This window comes from Parasteatoda tepidariorum, chromosome 5 (assembly GCF_982258835.1).
Source record: "Parasteatoda tepidariorum strain Cologne lab strain chromosome 5, Ptep-v5.0, whole genome shotgun sequence".
Lineage (NCBI taxonomy): Eukaryota > Metazoa > Arthropoda > Arachnida > Araneae > Theridiidae > Parasteatoda > Parasteatoda tepidariorum.
In genome coordinates, this window is record NC_141759.1 from 122431893 (window position 1) to 122457566 (window position 25674).

The window sequence follows — 25674 nt, forward strand, 5'->3', positions numbered from 1 at the left end:
ACAATATATTGTTTTGTTTTTTAAATGAACAAAAAAGTATGGACATACAATTTTATTTTAACATTAACAGTTATTCTTGTGCGCTAACTTAAAGAAAGTTACCCTTTTGTTTTAAAAAGTTGAAAATATTTGCTTAAAAAGGTTTTTATATGACTTCTCAACTTTTGCACAGTTCAAAAAAATATTGCTATGTCAGGAAAATGTTCGATATGCCTTGTTTTGTTAAACAATACAACTACTAAAATGAAAAAGTGTAAAAAGACTCGAAAAACGTGTTATTTTTAGAATCATCTCAAAAATTGATCTTTTCCTCCATTTGACTTTTTTCTACTTAATTAACTTATAATAATAGTTTTAACACACGTTTTGAAGAAATTATGAATTCAAATTTCTCCTAATATTTCGTAATAAAAAAACAAGAATATTAATGATTCATTTATAATTGTTTCATTGATCCGGAGTAGTTAATTGTTTTCAAAATAATCGGCCTTACAACTATTTAACTTAGATTCTTTGGACTAGGGGCCACTTCATACATGTTTTTCGACATTGAAATTTCAAATATAAAAATTACAAGAATGCGTAAGCTTGTTTTAACTAACAAAAAAAAAGGGACAAAATCGTTGGCAAAAGAAGTTATCTCATGAAAAGATTGTCAGAGTTAAAAAAGTATTGTAAAAACTGTAACAATTGTTACTCTTGTTTAATTAAGGGTATTATAAACCGAATTTTCTTTTAATTTTTTTAAATTATATTTTTTAAAGAACTAACGAAGGGAGTGTGTAAATAACATCAACTCTTTTTACTGCAAACTAAGTTTACTTAATATCATTTGCAAATCTTTTGAAGTGCAAATTCTTGACCTGCTCCTTAAAATAAAGTTTTATTTTGATCGTAGTTGAAGGAGTACAGATATGTAGTTAAAGGAGGTATGTGACATTCGGAAATAAAAGTCGTGTGATAGGGATAGTTTTAAACAGAACGAATTAGTTCTTTTGGTTGAAATGCATTACAGCACCTTGGTTAACAAGTGTCACGAAATAAGGTTCTGAACTTAAATATGCATTTTAATATATTTTCCCATTTACATACCTCCTTGATCTCAGCACCGTTTTAATATTCTGCAAAGTATAAAATGAAATAATGTTGAATAAGAAGAGAGATTTCGAATGAAATATTTTATTTTCCTTAATACAGGGTAGGGTATCTGCTACATTTCAGATTTTCAAATTCATGTGACTTTTCATGTCTAATTCCAAGAACTTTTCATGACTTAACGAAGTTAGTATTTTCACCGACAAAAACCGAATAATAAATTTAAAAAGCATTATAATAACATTTATTTATATAAAAATTTCTTTGTTAATTTATATAATTTTTTCACGCGCAAATCAATTTCGGGCAAATCCGTGGCTAAAATTGTGTGCGAAACAAGCAATTCATGTTTCTTTCGCGTTTCTATTTTTTTTCTTACATAAATATTAATTTTCTAAAATTATTAATTATCAACTTCTGTAAATTATCCAGTGTAATATTACCTTGCGCACATCCATTTTCGGGCTCATCTTTGGTTACTAACACATCAAACGCACTTCAGTACTGCAAAGTACGAACTCACTTTAATACAAAATCTCTTCATTTACCTCAATTTTCGCTTTTGGTTTCATATTTTGTAATCTGGCAATCTTGCTTCGAAAATATTTTAAATCATTCTTGAAAAATTTCACGTTCATGTAAGTTCATTTGAATTCGCTACTTTCTTTATAGATTATGTTTTATTCTGTTTTTTCTTTATATTTAATTTTCTGTTTTAACGTGATATTTTTACTTATTGTGTTCCATTTTATTTGTTGTAACTTTTTCGTAAAAATTTTTTGAGTGCTTCTCACACTATTGTATTGATATATTTTGCTTTGGCTATATTGATACAATATTAGAAAGCACTCTTTTTTACGGATATAATCGTGTGAGCTGATGAAAATATTATATCTTTTATTTCCCGGATATTTTTAGAATTTTTTTTCCGGTTTCATGTTATTTTATTTTTATCATTATTTTTCTTTTTTTCTTCCTTTTTTTATTGTTCTGTAATTTTTCCCATGTTTTCTCTGCATTTTGAACTTATTTTATGAGTTCTACTTACTTGCAGCTTAGGCGCAATAAATAAAACTGTTTTTCTTAATTTTCTTCGTTTTATTTTGTATTTATTTAATATAGATATATATATATATATCAAAATACTTTTAAAATGCCGTATAACATTTACTAAGTTTTACAATTTTATCGAAAATAAATACCGTGAATTTTATAAAATCTTGTGATTATGCATCAGAATAGCTATCTTTTTTCAGGTCCACCTTTGCTTTATCATTCTTTTTCCTTTCCTAAGAAACTCGAAGTGAGTTGCAAAAGCAATTAACCCTACAACTCTTCATAAATTTAATAAGAACTTATAAAAATTTAGTTTTAAATCAAAATTGTCATACAAATGACGCTAAAACAGCTTTAAAATAATAAATAATATCAGATAGAAAGTTCAACGTCAAAATTCTAAAATCTTGAGGAATCAAAAATAATTTATTAAATGATTTAAATTTCCTTTTCAAGGGAGATTAAAAAAAACAATAACAATCTGTTTCTTTTAACCAGAAAGCAACAAGAAATTTTTTTTTGGTGGCTTAGCAGCGAAAAGCACTAATGTTTTCCCGTCTTGTCATTCATTCAGTTTCTTTATGGTTGTAATCAGTTATTTCCCCTTCTATGGCTAGGTAATTTGCCATATTTTTAAACTTTCGCCATATATATAAATCTTTATTGCGATCCAATTTCCGACTAATTTTTTCGAAATTTCTATTTTAAGTGTTAGGATTCCAAATATGTAAAAAACAATAAATGTTTATTCAGAGAAAGTACGTTTTTCTGTCTGATTTCGTAACTTAACTAATAGTTAGCACTAATTAATTAGCATATTTGAAGTCACCCCCCCCCTGAACCATTAAGAGACAGTTAGTTCGTGAAAATCCGATTATTAGAATGAAAGTTATTCAGGGTGATTCGTTTTTTTTTTTTTTTTTTTGCGGACTGTACACGATTTTATAACTGTATGAGCTTATATCTAGAAATTTCATTGTTTTGAAAATATTACTTAACGTACTTTTTTCATTGAACTAAAAATGTGAACTGTCACGCTGTCAGACTAAGCATTTTGGTATAAAATGTTTAGCACTTCAGCTCTCTTACAGTTCAGAACTAAAAAAAAAAAAAAAAAATCTAAGAGACAAATACTTTATCTCAAAGCACATTTATCTCAGAACACATTTACCTCAATACACATTTGTCTTTAAATTTTATTATGTTCAGGCTAAAAGCATCATAAACGGCAATTTGCAGGTATAAAAGATTCAGAGTTTTCATTTTGTTCTTTATTTGAAGATTGTTCAGAATTCAAATTTAATAAAGGCACAGAATTTATTTGCACATTATTTTTCGTTGCTTGAAGACATGTCAGGTTCTGTAACTGATAAAGGTGTGTAAGGCTTTTAGATTTTCTTGTATAGGTTTTATTCGATTTCATGTCTTTAGATTTCCCAGAATCAAACAAAAGCACAGAAATATTATGTGGATTATTTGATATATTATTTTCTGCGGATTCATCCTCCATTGGTTTGTCGGATTCTGCATTCAATAAAGGCAAAGCAAAACTGAGACGCGAATAGGACCAATTGCACTTTTTTAACAGTTTAATGGATTCATTCATATTTAAATGTAGTTCCTGCAAAACCTAATGAATATTGAAAAGTATTAATGATACAAAAATATATATGATTGAAAAATTTTTTCAAAATTTACGAGACCAATTATACGCACTCACAAATATAATTTTCTTCCGATGAGAACAGTTTACTTTTTTCATCTATAATCATTATTATTTTGTAATTACAAATAGTATAGGGCAAAAATAAGTAATTTAAGCAAAGAGTTAATCATTTTAGAAAACTAATGACTCTTACACTTACCTATTATTTAAAAGGTGAAAAAATTTCAGACCCGATATAACTTGAATATCACTAGCAACCAAGAAAAAAATATGTGCTGTTGCAGAAGTGGCAGGCTACTGTTTTAAATAAAAAATTAAAATTTTTCTTCCTTAATTAATCACTGAGTGAAGATTAATGTTTTTGAACAATTAATTTTTGAAATAAAATTCTCTGACATCTAGTCATTGCAATTTTTCATCAAAAAATGGCCATTTTCTTTTCCTTTTTTTAAAATTTAATAATTCAAATATAATATTTTAAGAGAAAAAAATTATTGAATAGAGATACATGTATTATTAGCTAGATAGTTATTTTTTGTGTGCAAAAGCCAAAGGTTATACCTCGTTTAACATCTGGTCAAAAGTAAAAATCTGTTTAAAAGGTTTGGAAGAATACAGTGTCTTTAAGATATTTAACAAGGTTTTCATGTGGATTGTCTCCAATTAAAATCGATAATTCAGGACATTCACTGTTAAAATATCGTTTTCTCTTCATTTCAGAATTGGAACACTGGTTCAAGATGTGCTTTAAGGTTCTCTACAGCTGGTGCGAATAGGTACGTTAAGTAAAAGGTGTGTTAATTTAGTATGGCCAAGACATACATGGTCTACTGCTTATTCTTACTTATCTTAATAATTACAATAATTAGTTAACCATTCCATGATATGTTATTCTCGACGGAATTTAAGTCTCCATTTAATAAAAAGAAAATTTTTTTCCTTGAATTTAAGTGGTGCCGAAATCAAATATATCCAGACTTACCGGACTCATTGAAGAACAATATTAATGTTTAGAGACGGTGGCGAATCGATAGGCTTCAATAGTATGATTATTTCCTCGAGAAATGCATCTGGCAATCCAAAAAAGTTCTGTAGTATAGGAGTAGTATAGGAAATGGAGAATTAAAGCTAGTTTTCAACTCTTATAACTCTGTTTTAAGTGTATTTTTTGCATAACTGAACTTTAATCTTGTCTAGTCTGTGATTTAAGATAATATCTGCGACTTTCATTAGAAAACTGTACTATTAATACAATAATTTGAAATAAGCCTACTTTGAAATTTTGCCTGGATATAACTAAGGAAAACGATGATGCAAGTAACTTGTAAGCTTTGAAAAAAAGCGGGAACACATCATGTATTTATTACTGCTTCTAATCAATTTGCGAAGTTACAAGAATACTAGAAAATTGAAAGTAAAGAAATCCACACATTAAATCTGGTTGCATTTTTAAAAAAGGTACTATTTTATTCATTTAAACTAATTATTCCCTTCATTTATTAAAGTCCTTGCTTTATATTGTTTAATATTGATATCAAATGATTAAATTTAAAATTACCATTTCTAAGTATAACATTTTGCAACTTCATAAATCTTAAAGTTTGTTTCAAATATCAGACTTATATTTTTTAGAAATATTGCATATGATAAATTATACTTTAAAATAATGTAGTTCTTTTAAAAAAAGTCTTTGAATTTTTATAATCTAAACAAAAAACTATACTAAAAATTTCACACTAAACAAAACTTTTTGAAAAAATAGGCAAATAAAAAAATGCAAAGAGGATATCATTTCTCAATGCCTTAAAAAAATAACTATTTTTGAAAATTTTTCTAAAACTAGTTTGAATTAAGCTAATGTATATGATATTTTTAAAATATATTTTTAGTTCTGCAAATATCCCTAAATAAATTTAATTGTAACTTGAACATTGTTTTGTTGGACTTGAATGTAATTTACTTTAAATAAAGAAAATCCAAGGTTATTTGGAGAAACTGTTTCAGTGATTTTGTATTAAGAAAACCTCCAAACACAATTGATCATGAAAAATATGGAAAAAATTAAATAAAATAAATGAAAAAGATGAAGAAAAATCATGCATATTAAAATTAAAAATTTTATTAAAAATTATAATTTATTAGCAACAATAACAGGAAAAATATAGAACATAGTGAATCATTAAATGTTTAACAAATATAAATGCAAGAATGGAAAAAATTATTCAGTAAACTTAGAAGAAGGATTGAAAATAGTTGTAACAAAATTTTTTTTAAATTAATGCTCAGAATGTTGGAGGTTAAAACAAATTATAGTATAGGAGTGGCTCTAAAAGTTTTTATTTTTTTACTTAAATTAAAGGCTCATTTTTAAGTTGGTAAAAGACAAAGTACAAGTTTTAAAATCAAAAATGCTGTAGATATCTGGTGTAAATATACATAACTTTATAGCATAAAAGGGTAAGAGCATTTAAACATAACATACCAAAATGGTTACAACAGCTTAAGAAAGGTTTCTTAAATATTTACAATACTAAAGTTAATTATTAAAATATTAAGAATTTTCTAATTGAAAATAATAATAAAAAAAAACAGTTCAGTAAATAAATTACACAGAAAACAGAAATAAAGGATTTTAACTCGATTAAGCAAGATATAAAAAAAAAATTAAGCATTGCTACAGAAGACAGGCAATTTTTAAACTTAAAAATAAAAAGAAAGGAGAGTTAGAAAACAGAGTCATTAAATACAAAAAAAAATTGTTGCAAATGAAAGTACACAATATTCGAAACAAAAAGGATTATAAAATGTTCAATAGTTAACTATATACAAGAATTAAATACAATTCTTCCTTAAAGTATTACAAGCAATCCTCATCAGAAAGTTTGATCTGTATTATTCAATACTAGTTTATAATATTTTCATGCTTCAATACAGTTAGCTAAGATAATTAAGTACTTTAAAATACAAAACTAATTTTAATTAAATAGAAGAGAATAGTATATTTTATATGATAAAAACATGTGAAGTCAAATGTAATCTTAATAATGTTCAGAATGGTGATATTAACAATTATGTGACCGAAACAAACCTAGTTTTATTGATGCTTAAATAAGAAAATCTAAAAGCTGTAAGTACATAGAAGTCACATAATGTGATAAAAATACAAAGAGAACAAGGAAAGAAAACAAATTAAAGAAGTAGAAAAACTGCCAAAAATAATTATATTTATTTAAAAAATTCTTTTAAATTTGTTTTAATAATTTTAAAAAAATTAAAAATCAAGAAAACAAAATATATTTAAGTCTTATAAACTCCCGGTCAGCTCACATGATTATATCTGTAAATTAGAGTGCTTTTTAATATTGTATTAATATAGCAAAATATATTAAAACATATCTTGTTTTGGCTATATTAATACAATATAAAAAGCACTCTAATTTATGGACATATTCATATGCTCTGGAGGGTAGTTCATTAATTCGTTTTCTTGCTATTTAATTTTTTTAAAAAGAATTTTTAAAATATATTTAATTATTCTTGGTAGTTTTTTTTGTCTCTCTCTCTCTCTATATATATATATATAAAGCATAATAAGTAAATACAAAATGGACAACAACAAAAAAAAGAGAGAAAAACAAAGGAAATTAAGAAAATCAATAGGTTTCAATACTGTGCATAAGCTGCAAGCATATAGAACTCATAAAATAAGATCAAAATACAATACAAATCAACCAGATATAATTGTGTGCAGTGATGAAAAGATTATATATATATTTCTTCCAGATTTCTATAAATTTCTCTTAATAATTTTCTTTTTTCATTATTCTGTAATTTTTTCCATGTTTTCTCCACATTTTGAACTTATATATGTATGATATATATATTACCACAATTTGTAAAAAACTTATTTCTCCAAAAATTTAAGTCTAGTATATGAAAAAGAAAAAATAATTCTATACTGGACATATGTATATGCCCTTTTATTGCCTTATAACTTGAAATTTAGAAGAATGCTAACATCCAGAAATAGTCTCAAAGCCATTTTTCACCAGTTACAGAGAAAAAGATTGACAACATTAAATTCAAATCAAATAAAAATTAATTTAATTATTAAATTAATAAAATATTTGTAAAATCTTAATGCATTTCTTAAAATAGCTTTAATATTTAAACTGATATGGGTGAATAATAAATGTTGAATGCATAATTCAAAAGCAAAACTAGTTATTCCTCTTCAACGTTTTCATTTATTTCTACTTGAATTGAAATCAGAAGAGGTTTTTTTCTTCCTCCTTTTTTACCGTCAAAATGAAATTTTAACTTTTATTATAAACTTTCATACAAATTTCGAGTAGTCAGCTGGATAAATTACTTAAAAAATGTAATTTTTTCTACCCATAAAATTTAGCAGAAAAATTCAATATAATTTAAACAGGTTTTGCAATCGAATGACTCATATAGAAGAAAGAAATCTTATGTTTGGATAAGTTAGTTATTTGTATTAAATTTTTTAAGAAGTTTGATGAAAAAGTGTTTTTGGAAAGCACCGAATTAAAAATGGGGTAGCAAATAATAAAATATTTAAACACAGAAATTGTTGAAAAAAGAGAAGTCTGTAGCAAGATTTTAAAATAAGGTGTTAAATCATTTTTCAATTATTTTCGATACAAAGTGTTGTTACAAATTACCATCTTCTCTCGATGCCTTCTTTCAATCCCAGCTACTATGTTGGTAACTCAAGCAGGGAATTTTCTTTTTTGTGTTTGCTTCAATCAGTAACCACTAATGGCAGGGGTCATTTCTTCTTGCATTTCTGAAAACTTTAAGAAAAATAAAATAAAACAATCAAAAAAATATTACATTTGTGTGACAATCAAAAAGTATTACATTTCATATCAGTTACGTTTCAAATACAGAGAGAAAATAATAAAAAAAGTAGCATATTTCAATCTCAATCTGTTTACATTAAAAAATTGTTAAAATAATTTAAAATGCTTTAATAAAGCCTTAAAAAATTCTCAAATTAAGCTGTTTTTTAGACTTTTCCCAGACCATAACTTTTAATTAGGTATTTGTGATCAATGACAAGCATACACTCTGTTTTTTAATGGTGGACATTCTGATAAAGAAAAGAAAATGTTTTGATTATATCACATTATCACACCATAACACATTTTATTTATAATACAAACTAATGAGTAAAATGACACTCAAATCAATACTTATAAAAATATGGGGGAAATATTTTTGTGCTTTATCTATTATAAAGTTAATCTAACACACTGTGAGATCAACTCATATTTAATGTTACATAAAAAAAAATTTAAGATGTATAATATGCATTTAAATATAAAATCATATATGGCATTGAATTCTATTCATTTGAAGAAATTAACTGTATTCCTTTTTATTGATTTTTAAAATACCATGAAAGTTTATTTCAGTTACAGACAAAACTAAAGATAGGTTTTGAAAAAAAAAATCATTTTGGGCTTCTTCAAAGCACGAAGGGTCTAATTTTTATATTTTTTAAGCTTCCTGTTATAACATTAATCAAAAAGGTACTTTATGTATTTTCATTTGTGAAATATTAATATCCAGTAATGTACAGCATATAAATTTATAATTGTTTTATTAGAGTACCCATCTAATTTTATTCTTTCATTGTTAGTAATTACTAACTTATGGGCAATTCTATGATACAAAGGACAACATAATTAAAAGAAAAACATTTAACAGCAACCCTCCATTAACAAATTTCTTAGCTTTTATTTATTTAAGATATGAAATTAAAAACTTTTGTAGTAATAATAATCAAAATTATAATGTCCGTACATTATCTGTCAGTAACCTGTAACGTTAGTCTCATAGCTTTTTCTCAATTTGCCACTTTCTCACTACATTTTTATAAGTCAATTCAAGTAAACTTTCAATATTTCTAATTAATTTGAACATCTTTTTTTAAATAAATTAAAAAAATAATCTCATTATTGCTCATAGAAGAAGAATTAAGTGAGGAGAGAAGGAAACATCTCAGATAATTAAAAAAAAGTATTTATCAATGAAAAGAAAGTTTAAAAAATAAGAAAATCCAGCAAAAACCTAAATCAGTCACTATAAAACTAACCTATAATGAAAAATTTTTTTTGTTGCATTTTTAAAAAAATTTTAAGCAATTTTTTACGAAATTCTGTGTGTGTTTTTTTTAAGTATAAATATAAAACTTTAAGTAGCATACCATTTGCGCCCTCAGTAGTGCCGGGATAAGGACAATTATTCCTGTCTCTTTTTTTGCCCCCAGATGCGTTTAACCTTGGAAACAAATAATATCATGCTGATATTAAAGCACAAAATTTCATTTGTAACTAAAAAATGAAAGGAATCAGAATGAAAAATTTCTACTAAGTTATAATATCTATCTAATGGGGATTGTGTTGCTTAAATTCAAAGCAAAAGTTGTTGACTAGTTGAAAATATTTTGAAAGACCATAACCCAGTAAATTATAAGTCACACTTTTTCATCTTATTTTATATATTAATATTAAATAACTATAAAATAATTTTAAAAATCATGTTTAAAAAATTATACAATGTATCATATTTTTTAAAATTTAATAAAATTTTAAAAATACTAAAAGTGTAAAATTTCAGGCGTATAACAATGTTTTAAAAAATAACAAAATTTTAAAATCATATGAAATACAATAAAAAACTATTTAACTATACATAATTTGAATACCATATTTTAAGTTCAGGGTTTTAAAAGTTTTTATTATCCCTCCACTCTGGTTCAGAAAGGTCTAATTTTAAAATTAAGATCTTGGGTATACAAGTAAAAACATATAAAACCTGTATTTTTAATTCCACTAAAAAAATAACAGTCAATAAATGATCGAAATAGAAAATTTTGTTTATAGTTAAAATTGATATTATGCTCTAAACAGTTTAAATTGACATATATAAAACTGCAAGAGAACTCAAAACCTTTTTCTATATGCAAATTTAATGCTATATTGTAAATGTTTTATTTCATCAAAAAATTACAGCCTTGAAGAATTTTTTTTATGTACTTTAACTTTAGACATGGAGTATAACAAGGGGCAAAAATATAGCCCTTCGGTTCAAAAATGCTCAGTATTACTGAAGTACACAAAAGCAATAAATAAAACCAGGTATGAACAAAAATTCAAAGTGACTGTTTTTATTTTTCACTGCCAACATATTTAAAAAATAAAATATTTTATAAAAAACTTTTGCATAAAGAGTTCAGAAACTTCAAAAATAAGTATAACAGATAAAACAGAAATAAATAAATAAATAAAAATAAAACAATAATAATAATAATAAAACTTACAAACTATTATAATTCAATGCAATAGAATCAAGCTGCATTTAAATTAAAAATTAATATTTGGATTTCAACTATTAAATAAACAAACACAGGAATTCACAATAACCAGACTAACAAAATTAAACATATTTTCAAAGAAAAAAAAAGTCAACTTTATTCATGTTATTTCAAAATTTTTTTAACAGTTAAAACTTTTTTGAAATTTCTATCAATAAAAACTTTAAACTTAAAATAGTTTTCATTAAGACAACAATACCTTAAAATAACACCTACAAACAAACTAAAAATGTAGATATTTACCATTCAATGAGCCTATAGTATCCCTGCTTGAATCACCTATAAAATTTACACAAGTTAGATATAATATATGGTTATTATACTTAAGGAAAATTTACAAAATGCAAATGTCACATTAAATGAATACATAAACACAATGGGACCCTTATGAATATCAGTCTCAGATATAGAATTACAACATTTGAAAATAATGTAAAAAAAAAAAAAAATTTTCCACAAAAATTAAAAGTAATTATTTCACTCTTTACAAGAAAGATTTTTTAAAATTTGATTTCTAATTTAAAAGCCAAAGAGTGCCATTTATAAAAAATTGTTAAATATTAAAAAATAGTCTAGGTAGAAATTTATTATCCTTAATATTATTTTATTAATTTCACATAAAATGCATCCATAATAAATCTTGAATGACTAAAAAACAATGTAATCAACTGAGGTGCAAGAACTAGGTAAGTCCTGATTTACAAACTTTAACTAAACTAAACTAAATAAAACAATATGTTTTTTTAATCATACACTGAAAAGGGGTAGTTTAACATTTGTGCCCAGTTCCAGAACTAACCTAATATTCACAGTCAAAAATAAATAAAAAATTTCTTTGAAAAATTTGGACTTAACTTGATGTATTAGTGCCCTAATACATCAAGACAACATATTCAAAAATGTTTTTACTGAAAAACACAGCATAATAGAAAGAGATATAGATTAATGACTGTAAATTAAAATATTGGTTGATATATTCAACACATAATAAAAATGTGCACAGGTTAGATATGGATTATGACTTTTATATACATATTTACACACACACACAGAGTGGAACCCTAATTTTAGGTTTTCCATCGAACTAGAACTAAAAAAAGCATGAAGTGCAATAATGTAAAATCACCATAAAAATTAAAGTAAATATAACGTTTGACTGAGAAGAGAAAAAATAGAAATATATTGAGGAATTAAAACAGACATAGATTGAGGAGCTTCCGTAGTTGGACAGCTGACATGGCTGATTTATCTTTTATAGTGATTACACACTTTATTATTGTTGATGTTAAAAAATTTTGGAAATTCTCTGCAGTTTTCCAGTTTTTATGACTTTTTTAATTCCCTGTATTCGCTCGGTTTTTCCAGATGCTGCGGCAACCCTGATGAAGGTATTTTCATAAAAATTTTAGATACTAATTCATATTATATTTGAAACTGTTGTTAAAACAAGATACAATAAATAATATTTTTAGAATTACTATTCAACGAAATTGGAAGATTATTTATAAATACATATATTAAATATTATTTTCTCAGTGAGTAAGACTTGTTATGAACAGTTTAAAATCTTTTTTTTTTAAATTGAGTTAAATTAACACAAATATATTATATTAATGATGTTTATCAATGCAGCAAGACTTTCTCTAAGACTATAATGAAGAATAAAAATCAAAACGCCAATTAAGTTACTGATAAAAACCTGAAAAAGCTTAGTGGCATCTTTTGACACTAACACAATCTTTTATAGTGAGGGGGCAGTCTGCAAATTGAGAAAAAATAATAGAAAGCAATCTTGCCAGCAGTATCTTAATTAAAAAACTTGCAGACAAAAATCAATATAACATTGCAAGATTGTTTCCTGGGACCATAAAACTTATGTGTGCCTTCATATTGCATGGACTAAGCATAAATCTTCTGTTACTATCAAAATGATACATGAAAATTTCAAGAATAAGATACAAAACCGTGTTTCACTTTTTTAAATGACCTAAAACTCTCTCCAGAGGTAATTATACATTTTTGTTCTAAAAATGAATGCATTTTTAATGAAATTATACTCAATTGTTTTTTAAAATAACAAAAGTAGTCCTTTAAGATTAAGATTCGAAAGACAATATTAGACTGAAAGACTGAAATTAAGATTTGAAAGATAGTATCCGTTGAAGGAGTTTCATTGTTGAAATGGCTGCAGTATTTAATACATTATGTTTAATTTTTTTAGCCGCCCTCTCCCCAACCAAGAGACACAGCTATGCCAAAGTTGCACAAATTATTTATCAACTAGCTCAGATCTCTTAATGAAGTGCCAAGTATAGCTATCACACTTTTTTGATATTCCACTTGATGAAGTTAATGACTAAATTTATGTTAATGACTATGAGGTAAATATTTGTTTAGTTTCTCTTTAGTAAACTTTAGCTCTCAATCAATGAGGCACAGAAAATGTTACTCTAGCTACTCTACTTAAATATAAGGATTTAGGATAAAATTATTTTAATTTTGCTTTAGCTGGATTTTAAATTTTAAGGAATATGGTGAATTTGTAACTAAAATGAAGAACTTTGTAGAACAGCACATGAAGTGACATTTTTTAACAACAAATTGTCCCTTTTGAGAGAATGTCCTTAAAAGAAACAATTAGAAAATATGGTTTGTTACTCTTTGCAGAAATACAAGTTGACAATTAGTGCACTGAAGTGTTTTGCTATTGTGTCAGAAATCAATTTAAATGTGGAAGGGAGAAAAAAAAATAGGTATGTGCAGTTTCTCAATTTTTACAAAAATATAAGTTGAAAATTAGTGTACAGTTTTACTATGGAGTTAGTGCAACAAAAAAAAAAAAAAAATAAATAAATAATAATAAAAAAAAAACATTACTAATTTTTTTTTACTGAAATATAAGGTGACAATTAATTAAGTTTATTGAAATTTTTTGCTAAGCACAAAAATAGAAAGAAAGAATAATTGACAAGATGTATACAGACTACAGCATATATAAAATCTTGTTAATTCTTTACTGCAAGTTTACTTATTTGTATTCATGATGAAAATTCTGCTATTATAATTGTTATTTCGCCTTCAATAAACATTCTTATTATGATAAAAGCACTCCTGCAAAAGCCAGTATATTGGCCAAGGGATCTGGCAAGTTAAGGCTTAACAGTAGTATAATGATGTAAGTGTAACAGCTTTAAAATTGTTTCAGGTATTATGAAAGCTGTATATTCCACAAATATTTCATTTGTTTTGATAATATATTTTCATTTCTTTTCTTTATTGCATAGTAATAATAATTAAAATAAAATGTTAAAACATTCCCTTAATTGACTATAGTTAATAAAGGTTAAAATGATTGCTAAAAACAGATAAGTATTCTTGATTTTTCACTTAAAAGAGCTAGGAGGGTTTGGTCTTTAACATATTCAGTATCATAAACTGTTAAAATTATTATTGAAATCAAAATGTTCTATTTCATTTTTATAATTTGCAGCATTTTGTTTTATCAACTGCACAATATTAATAAAAGTGGAATAAATCCAAATTATAACATTGGATCAGTTTCAAAACAGAATTGACAAAATCAGAAAAAAAGCTGATAAAAGCATAAATTTTCTATATTTTGTAATTAGTAATTTAACTTTTAAACTTAAGAGTTTCAAATCACCCTATTTTATTCTATGTAAAGGAATGACATAAATAATTGTTAGAATGTTTAAGGTACTTTTCAATAATTAAAATGTCTTATTAAAAGTAACTTAACAATTACAGAGCTTTCAGCAAGCAGATCTCTTGTTAGCATATAGTGTTCATATATAAAGTACATTTATGTATCAAAAGGATATTTTTTTTCTGAGAAATTTACTTTTAACGTAAGTTTAATCTGCACAAGAAAAGTGGTAACTGAATACTTAAATACATAAAATTACTTCAATGAGCTAAATTTAGGTGAAAATAACAAACTTATATTAATAAGGATACAGTATACAGTTATATAGTTTAAAACAGTTTTTTGTATAATATACAGTTAATTAAGTTTAAAACAGTTTTTTGATGGTTCGGTTCTATCAATGGTAAAATTGTCAAAACTTGATAAGAAGTGAAACGTAAATAAATCTACTCACTGTCTGAAGTAATTTTAGAGTTAAAAGTTAACAAAGTTAAAATAAATAATGATAATTACTCAGAACGCACTTTACACCGTCTTTATCTGTAAGTTGCGAACTATTGTCTAAACTGCTAGCAAAAACACAAGACTATCTTTTGTGAAGTTAACACAGTTGACTGAACCTAAAATATATGACAACACACTTTTAGATCATGTTAAAATTATTTAATGGAAATAATCACCTTAACACAAAAGATCATAATATTTAATGGCCTGAGTAAAACATATGTAGTCCTTAAAATTTCTTTTTTACATACATTGTATGTATATTTATTAGGTATTATTAAAAATAATAAAACAATTTTCACAGTCACAAAATCAATAAAAATGTTAATACAAGGGAGAAAAAAACAAAAAATACACACTTAATGACTATTTGCTTTATATCTAACTAGAAAATTATACAACATTTAAAGTAATAGATTTTCTATGCCATTCTGGAATAAAATGAATATAGTAATTAGTTCATTCTAACTCATGTGTATTAACACTTTGAAAAAAACTGTAAAAATATTCATAGATAAAAAAAAAAGAAGTTCTGAAACTATTTATCATTAACTAGCTGAATACCCATTTTTTTGTACAGAGTGAAATAAAGTAAACCATCACTTTATCAGTACTGAAACAGCCTAATGATTGAGTAAATATCGATTGACTAGTCATTATTTCAATTATTTTTTAAATAATGTTCTCATGAAGCTTTTTCAATGAAGCATTATGCAGCAATTTCAAGAAAAAAAATTTTCATACTACCTAAGATTTTTATTAAACCAGGCATAGAGGCATACATATGTTATTATAGTAGGTTTTAGGAATTATGGTTTCTGGTCGATCATGGCGATCAATAAATTTTGAGTGATTATACTTTTAGCTTTTCAATTATGATCAATCTCATTTTTAGTAAAAAATTATGTAAAAAAATGTTTTTCAATTGCATTAAAACGTAATTTATTTATTTAATATTTTTCTTTTTTTGCCATTCTTATACGTGTTTTTAACAATCACTAGGAGAAAAATCCCATTTATCCTTCTCTTTCCTCGAACTTGTAATTCTGAATTTTGTTACATAGTGTTAAAAAAATACAGGGTATCTGCTACATTTTAGATTTTCAAATTCATAACTTTTCATGACTAATTCCACGAATTTTTCAAGACTTACCGAGGTTACTATTTTCTCCAACAAAAATACAACAGTAAATTTAAAAAAGCATTATACCATTAATTGAAATGATAGGTATAACCAAAATTGCTATACTCTGCATCTTCATATTAATAGATTTTAAATTTAAAAAACAGAGTAAAGAAAGAGTTGAAGCAATAAAATAGCTAAAAAAAATACAGAAGCAAATAATAATTTTCTTTTTTTCTGCAGAATTATATTTTAAAGATACTTTTCTTGTTCATCAGAAAGGAAAGAAACTCCTAGTTTTTTTTCTATACTCATTTCCTATAAAAAAATTCGTCAATGACTGTCTTGCTTCAGCTAGAATTTGATATTGATAAAATAAAAAAAAATAAACAATAACAAAAATTCTGAAATCACAGAAGTTTAAAAGATAATGCCCTCTAGAAGTGATGCTTTTTCTTTCATTTTTTGAAAGAACACCATAATTTTTAAAGAACATGATAAAAACATTTTATATTTTAATAAAATATGACTGTGAGTGGGGATTTTATAACAAATTCAGATGTTCAGAACACAATGATATTTGGGGGTTAAATTCCATTTTAAAAATTAGATTTTTCAGCAATCCATGTTTTTTTTACAAACAAAAATAGTTAAAATCATGACAAAATACAGAAATTTATGGTTTTCCATGATGACTCTCCAGGTACCCTGAAAATAGGAATTTGAGAAGTCGCGCTGAAATCCATAAAAATAACTGCACAATTGCGATCAAAAAACCATATAGGTTTATAATTTCCCCATTTTTATTTATGTAATTCTTCAATTTAAAATAAATTATTTTAAATTGAAATTATTAAAACAATTTAAATATATTTTTTGATTTAATATTAAAAAATCACAATATGATAAAGACAAATGAAGAAAAACAGACTCCAAAAATATAAACTAAAATAAGTACGTATCTTTACAATCAATTTACAAAAGATTGTAAAGTATGTTTTAGTACAAACAGTTTGAAGAATAAAGAATAAAATAACTATTTTATTACTACTTAATTTAACATAATAGAGCTTTAAATTTAACAATATTCTTATTGACATATTGCTGCATTATATAAATAAGAAAAAAATATACTTTAGATTAGATTAAAAAATAATATTAAAAATGTAATTTGAAAATTACAATAAGGAATATAAGCATACTGGATAAGTACAATACCGATTTATTTACGCTGGTGATGGAAAACACCTAATCCCCATTGATACTTTCTACTGTAGCAAAAGTAGTGTGTTTAACAAGTAGATAAAAATAAACTTTGGGAAGCTTAAATTCTTTCAATAATTACATTACATAAATAATTTTAAAAACTACAAGAACATGGAATGTCTATTTTATTTTAAACATTTTTTAGAGACATTGACTTAATCTTAAATTTGTTCACTTTATTTTACATCAGGTACGGCAAATTTCGTCCACAGTGATGAGAAAAACCACTTTTAAAGAAATAGATTTCTTTCATCCCAATTGGAAGAAACTCTTTCCCAATCAGAAATATTACATATTTAAAGAGTTTTTTTTCTAAACAGTTTATAACTGCAATCTAGTTTAAATAATAATATTAATTTTTGAGGTTTTAATAACCTATCATTTTATACATAGGTAAAAAACAAACAGCAGAAAAAATTCTGAACGTTTTTATGACTTTCTAATGAAATTAAGGGTAGCTAGTTTATCATTACTATTTAATTTTAAAGAATATATTAAACTCTAATTTTATATTTAAAGACCTATCAAAATAAAATAATTGAATTTTATAATTACTACTAAATCAATAAATCACATACTGAACATAGATACAATTAAAAACCCATATTGAAATCTCAATTGCAAATAGTTTATTTTTATGATTAAATAATGTTAATTATGAATACTCAAACCTAATGATGAACTTCCCGTTACTATAAAAATTTGTTTTAGTTATAATACCTATTCTTGAGCAATTGTATTAGTAATTTTTATTTTATTTCGTTTTGTCCAGTTTCTTCCTGTCCTGTAAGAATAAGTTTCTTCTGAAAAAAATGTAACCATTTAACACAGATGATTTTGTGGCAAATCATTTCTATGTAAAAATTTAAAAATTGTTGATTAATGTTTATTTGAAACTGTACAAATTCCCATAAGCAATAAATCTCACAATTATAAAGTACGTAAGAAGAAATTTTTTTTATTTATTATGTTACAATCAAACTGGAAGTATTTATACGAACAATAGAAAATTTTATTATATAACTTTCTTTAAAATTTTTATTTTCAAGAGAACAATTTTAGTTTGAAAGAATACGTTTTTTGAAAAATTATAATTCAATAATTAATTGAAATTTTAAAAAAATTAACTTTATAATTTTGTTTTATCCCAATGGTATTAATGAAACATTTTTAATACATTCTCTTCTAGGAGCAGGGATAAAATATTATGTTAGCTTTGTTTTTTTACATTAATATTTGTTAGCTTTGTTCTTATTGTTCATGACATTTTTTTTTTAAGATTTAGATTTATTTTTTTGTGAATATAAAGCTATTACCAGTTAATGAAATTTGCCGGACAGCTTAATACTGCTGAAGTATTTAATGATTTTTATATTAATTGATTCACACTAATAGCATTCCCTTCATCCTATAAGAACTACATATATATAATTTTACTTAAAATACCACAATCAACAGACCTGAGATTAACATTAAATTCAACTTCAACAATCTATATTCAGTTTGTTTTCACTATTAATCAGTATTACTGCTATATACATACACTAAGATTATGTAAAAAAGGTCATATAATTAAAATTAAATAAGTAAATAATTGATTTAAAGAAAGGAAAGACTTTAGTCAATACCCCCCCCCCCCCCCCGAAAAAAAAAAGTTTTAATTAGGCAAAGTGGAAAACAGACCCTGAAAATTTTTAAAAACAAAACCAGTTTTTTTTGGGGGGGGGGGTTAAAAACCCTGATACAAAACGCTTTTGATCTTACTTTTTTTTAAAAAAATACTATTTTTATATTATTAATTTTATTATTTGTATTACTAAAATCTATCACCTATTGTAAGATTTTATTTTTTGATAAGATTTATGTCATCCCTATTTTTCTCCCAAAGAAAATTTCATAGATATTTTAGCAGTTTCTTAAAAATCTGGTTTTTATTTCCTTAGTTTATGTTTCATTTATTTTGAAACAATGTAAGAAATAACTTGTAAAATAACTATTAACTTGCATTACAATAAACTGAATTGCAATTACATGTTTATAATAAAATGAACTGCTTTAATATTGGATGACAATGCTTTTTTAAAGAGTATTTTATATTTCTTTCGCATAGTTGGGAGAGATCTAATTCTTCAAAGGCAGAATATTTAATTGTTTTTTCTACTGGGGAAGAAACTTGTCCTATTTAGTTTTTAAGTGACATTTTTGATAATTTATATACAATTAACTTTACAAAATATGGTACAATAGGAAGCTCTTTACTAAACTTATTTTCTCATAAAATGACTTATTTAAAGAGGTCACAGAAATTTTTTTTATTCAATATACATATAGGGTTGCCACAGGCAACTAAAATACGACTATTTGCAACTATTTTTGATCTGAGTCAACTTTTTCACCTGAAAAAGCTAAAAAAAGCAACTATTTTCAGGAGAAGGAGACTTTTCTGTGCTCCAAGTGATGTTTTTAATTGCATAAATTGGGTTGACAACCTAGGGCCCAAGGTAACTTCTTTATTCTACTAAGTTTTTTATTTATGATGCATTAGTAACCTATGATCACTTCATTATATTTTTCTGGAAAGTTTTTTCTTAAATTATTTATTATAACATTGTTTAGCAATTACTTTAATTTTTTAACTGCACATTATGTTTTTCTAGTTGCTGATCCTGTATTTTAATGCAGAAAACCCTTCATATTTACTTCTGGAAAATACAAAACTATTTGATGATTAAATGTATTTTATTTTCAGTTATGTTTATTATGTTGCAATGAAGCAATTTAGTTAAAGTGAATTGTATTTTTTTAAAATTTATGTAATAAAAAGTGATGTATTAATTTAGTTATTTCTTTGAATGTGATTTTGATACATAATAGTAGGAGTTATTAAAATTTCTTTTAAACAGAGCATTGCATCTAAACCTAACATCTGTTGTCAGTAAAAAGAAAAAAATTATTGCAAAAAAGGAGAGAAAAATAATAAAAATAATATAAGAAAAAAATTATTTTATTTAATTTTGATAATTTATTATAAATATTTCATATATTTTTAACAATTAATTATACAAATTTCATAGGATTGTTAAAACAAAAAGTATCTTGAATAAATTACTGATAATTAAATAATTACAGACACATAACTGATTTTAAGACTCCAAGTTCTTTATTTTCTTTTGAAAATAAACCTATTCTTTCTTTGGGCATATATATATAAAGCTAAATACTTTTTGAAAAAACAAATGTCAAACTGAGCAGTCTTTTGTATATCAATAAAAAATTTTCATTAATACTTAGACTAATTGAAGTGGATGAACCAAGTTCTTGTAGTCAAATTTTTTTTTATTAAAGTATTTCTTTTCAAATAAATTATAACTATATCTATAAGTACTTAACAAGATAAAAAATTCTTTCTATCTCAACAATTTACTTCGATTATTACTTATATGCCAAAATTAGGAATTTAATTAGTACTTAACAAGATTAAGATTTGATTTGTCTGCTATATATCGAAGAATAAATTAATTTAGACCAAGATTCATAAAAAATTTTTAAAATTACTCTTGGAAGAAAGTCTTTTTTCATTATTGATATAGATAAACCACATGCTTTTATAAGTTTTAAATTTGTGTTTAAACAAATATAAAACTAAATGTATATAATTTAAACATTATTTTCACCAACATATAGAAAATTGAAAAATTTTACCACTAAAAATATTTTTTAACATATGTGAAGGAAAAAAAACTTACTTTAACAAACATATCTGCATCCATAAGACCAAACTCTAAAATCTCACGTGTGAGAACACCCATAATGCAATAACATTCATCTCCACTCTCAACAGCCATGATTTTACTGCAGATTCAATATAAATAAAAATTAATATGATAAAATAAAACACGAAAAAATAAATTTCTTTGTTGGAAAACAAAAATAATTAAAACAAAGATTTCAGTATTATGTGTAAGTATCAGTACATGGATAAAGAAAAAAGGCATATTATATTAAAGTTAAACTTCTTAAATTTTATAAGCTGATTATATTTTGGACAGAAAAGGATTAAGAGTAAAAGGATTAAAGTCTGTAAAATTAAAGTAGCTGTATTAGAGCAGTGCTCCTGAAAGAAAAGAAAAAATAGCTAACCTGGTTGCAGTTGGCAGTTATTGTTGCTGGTTATTTCTAGAAAATTAATATGAAAACATTTATTATTTTTAAATTTAAACTGTACACCACTTTTTTACCTTTTTATATTAGAAACAGTCATAGATGTTTTAACTTTAAATCTTGGTGGAACTAACCCGCACTTGGTGTAAATAAAAACAATAAGTAGAGAAGGAGATTCAACGAGATTTATAAACAGTCTGATATTATTAAATATGTGAAATAAATAGAATGGATTGGATGGCCCACATGATTCGAAGGAGTGATGACAATACAATTAGAAAGATATTACTTTTTAGATTCAATGGATCAAGAAAGCGGGGTTGATTTGGAGGAGTCTGATTTTCTTGGAATTAATTAAAAGAATCGAAGATAAATCAGAAATCGTTATGGAGAAATCTTCAGAGAAAGGCATTGGCCTACATTGAGCTGTCTGAACAACTATGATGATGATGGAACTAGCCTGCATTAGCGTTACAAGGAGAGAAATCCAAGATAACCTCCCACGGCAAGGGAATTTAACACTGATATTTTGCATAAGAATAGTGGTTTAAGTATAGATGTGGGTTGAGTAAATATCCAGTGGTTAGTTTTTTTTTAATTTTAAAAAAAGGTAATTATCCAGGTATTTACCATTGCCTCAGGTAAATAACCCAAAAACATATCTGGACTTTTACCACTTTTTGGTCTTTTTAAAGCATATAACCAGAATTTGTTTTGCTTATAATCCTGAAAATAATATATTAATTTTATCTTTATTTTCAAAAACAAACTTTTAACTATACATATCTGTTTCTAAAGAAATATTTCAAAAAAACTGTAAATATAGAGGAACATGATAAGTTGTTACAATAAAAAATTAATGTAAAAAGGTTCGCAATGAGTGATGTAATAAAATGGATATCATATTAAACTATTTAAGTTCACATTTGCAATTTTTTAAAGAAACACATAATTTTTTTCAATGCAATGGGATAAACTGGATTAAATAGAAGAAATCCTGAATGAACACAGAGAGTACGATTAAAGTTTTTGGAAACTAAGTTCTTAAAAAGGTTTTAATTTATACTGAGCTTGTAAATTTAATATTGGTTATAAAACTAAAACTACAAATTTCATACCTAAATTTGAAGAGAAATTTATCCATAAAACAATTTAATTTAAACTAAATTTGTCTGGTTTAAAAATATATAAATAAATGTAATTAGTTCAAAATCCTTTGATCTTTGGTTTAGTTTTTTCTGTATCTGTTGTTTAGGATTTTCAGAATCTGCATTGTTTGATTAAAAATAATTTTGTTTTTAAAAATTAGACATATTTGTGACATTTCAAAATTTAATCATTATCAAAATAAATATTGAAGTATGCAATTTTTTTATATTAATGAGTTATTTTTCAAGCTTAAAATACAAAACAATTTATACAAAGGAACAAAATGTAGTCTTATTTACTGTATTCTATAAGAAATATTCATTATTAATAAAGCTCCTGAATGTTGTTCTATGTCTTTAATTAAATTAACAATATTAAATTTTGATTAAATATGTCTTTAAATTAAAATATCTTGTGATTTGTATTAAAAATACATCGTGTGATTAGTAATATGAAACATTTTATAAGTTTTTAGTGATAAATTTTGTCAATACAAAAACTAATTTAAGAATAAAAAGTGAACATGTACATCAACTGCTCTTAATACAGTTTAATATATAAAATTTTAGTCATCTAATGTTTATTCACATAATAAAATTAAGAAAGATAAACTTTATAAATTCTAAATCCATCAAGTATTACTCTACACTTATACCAATCAGGAGTAAAAGATATTTAATGCCAATAAAATTTATAATAATTAATTATTATTTATTTGTAAACTTATGCTAGGTATATTTTCACTTTTTATGTCCAAATCAGACTGATGCCTATAGCATTTAATTTATGAAAAAAAATTTTTTTTTAATTGAAAACAATAAATGATGTGTATTTAATTAAAAAATATTAAATAAATACAATTTTAATAAAGCAGGGTTTGTTTTTTTGCAAACTTTTAGAAGATTTTCTATCTTATTTGTTAATTCATTAGCAATTATGCTATAAAACTCAACAAATTTTTCAGCTACATAAGACATAATTATTATTTAGAAAGATAGCATCACTTCATAACTAATTATGGATCAATCAATAAATTATGCATTATTCATATTCAGGATAAGTATTGTATGATAAATTTATTAAAGTACATTACTTAACACTTGAATAAATTTTCGCACTTCAAAAACATTTGTGGCAAAACTTTCCTTTAGATTTTACTTTTAAAATCACAAATTCTGAGAATTAAGATTAGAAATGTGAATTTTATGAGTATTAAACCATAACTGCTTTCAAATAAAGAAAACTAAAAACAGCACAATTTTACTAATTAACATGTTAAATTGAATGAATTTTTCTTCGTAAATAATGAATTAACTTTTGAAAATGTAAGTAAATCTTAAATATGCTTTACATAATTTTGTAAAAATCTTTAAAGAAACAGATAATCATTGAATTTGCAATAAAATTGATAAATACCCATTTATTTATAAATTTTGGGTATTTACCTTGAGTTAGAAAAACCCAGGTAATTTACATCTACAGGTTTGAATGAGCTGTGCGCAGAATTCCAGCCACTGCTGAAGTTTACAACTGGGTTACCTAATTGTGAGATAAGCACTCCACTCTCTGAGCCACCGTGACTTTTTATTAACTTTTTTAAATTTGTGTATAAGTGACATAATTTTTGGTCTTTTAACAATATTTTAGCCTTATTTGTATACAATACAAAATTAACATAACCTTTATTTGTATTATCAGATTAAGTTTTACAAATTTTTACAGAGGCAATGTAATTTTTCTTATACATTTGTCAAACGAATAAATGAAACTTAACTTGTAACAGTTTCTTATGATGCTTAAAAGCAGAGATGTAGTATAAATATTTGGGTAAATAGCGGATCATCCAAAATTACCCTCAAAAACTTTTTAGCGACAGTAGGTGTCCCGAACAGGTAACGATAAGGAAATATTACCTAATGTAATGCGAAAAAAAAACCATTCATTAAAACAATTAAGATCTCCAATAATTACATATGAAATCAACATTAAGAAAATTTCTCTCTCCCCCACCCAAAAAAGAACACACCTGCATGACATCGAAACTTTCTTATTATTTGAGCTGTTCTAACGTCCCAATAAAAAATGCTTTTTGTCCATTCCACCGGATGCTATATGTGAGCTATTTGTTGAAGATTAAGCATCTACGACATTATATCCATGCCCCATATAAGTCTTCAAGATCGACGATTGCCAAGGAATCTAATGTCCCCATAATTTCATTGATTTATCAGATCCACCGGTCATCAATAGTTTCCATCAACTAAAAGTAAATAAAAGGGTTTAGCAACAAAAACAAAGTGCTTTACAATATAATTAGTTTACAAAACATACAATAAAAGCGGATTGTGCGAACAGCGCCTATTTTACAACAGAATTGATATCTTAAAATATTAGGACGTCCCATTGCTAGAGAAATATATAAATGGAAAAAAAGTTTTTAGTTTGAAAAAGTTTCTAGCTAACCAACTTTCAAACTTCCAGCAGAGAATTGATTATGATGGGTCTGCATCCCCACTGGTTGTGGTGGGGAAAAAATATAACATTAATGTATAGCTTACATAGTACTACAGTTAAAATCT

General features: G+C 25.0%; 1 long non-coding RNA gene across 14 annotated transcripts; it reads right to left on the reverse strand.

Moving 5' to 3' along the window:
- Positions 1-3333: 3333 nt before the first annotated feature.
- LOC147810133 (uncharacterized) lies at positions 3334-25629 on the reverse strand. Of its 14 annotated transcripts, XR_015434254.1 has the most exons (8): positions 25427-25627; positions 24541-25355; positions 21926-21961; positions 21532-21637; positions 15406-15512; positions 11469-11504; positions 10056-10129; positions 5921-8637 (listed from the first exon to the last, which is right to left on the reverse strand). It is a non-coding gene; the product is annotated as an uncharacterized LOC147810133 (long non-coding RNA). The 14 variants fall into 14 exon arrangements; XR_015434250.1 differs by lacking the exon at positions 21926-21961 and adding an exon at positions 3334-3781 and having other exon boundaries at positions 4017-8637; positions 25122-25629; XR_015434251.1 differs by having other exon boundaries at positions 24541-25628.
- Between the last annotated feature and the right edge of the window lie 45 nt (positions 25630-25674).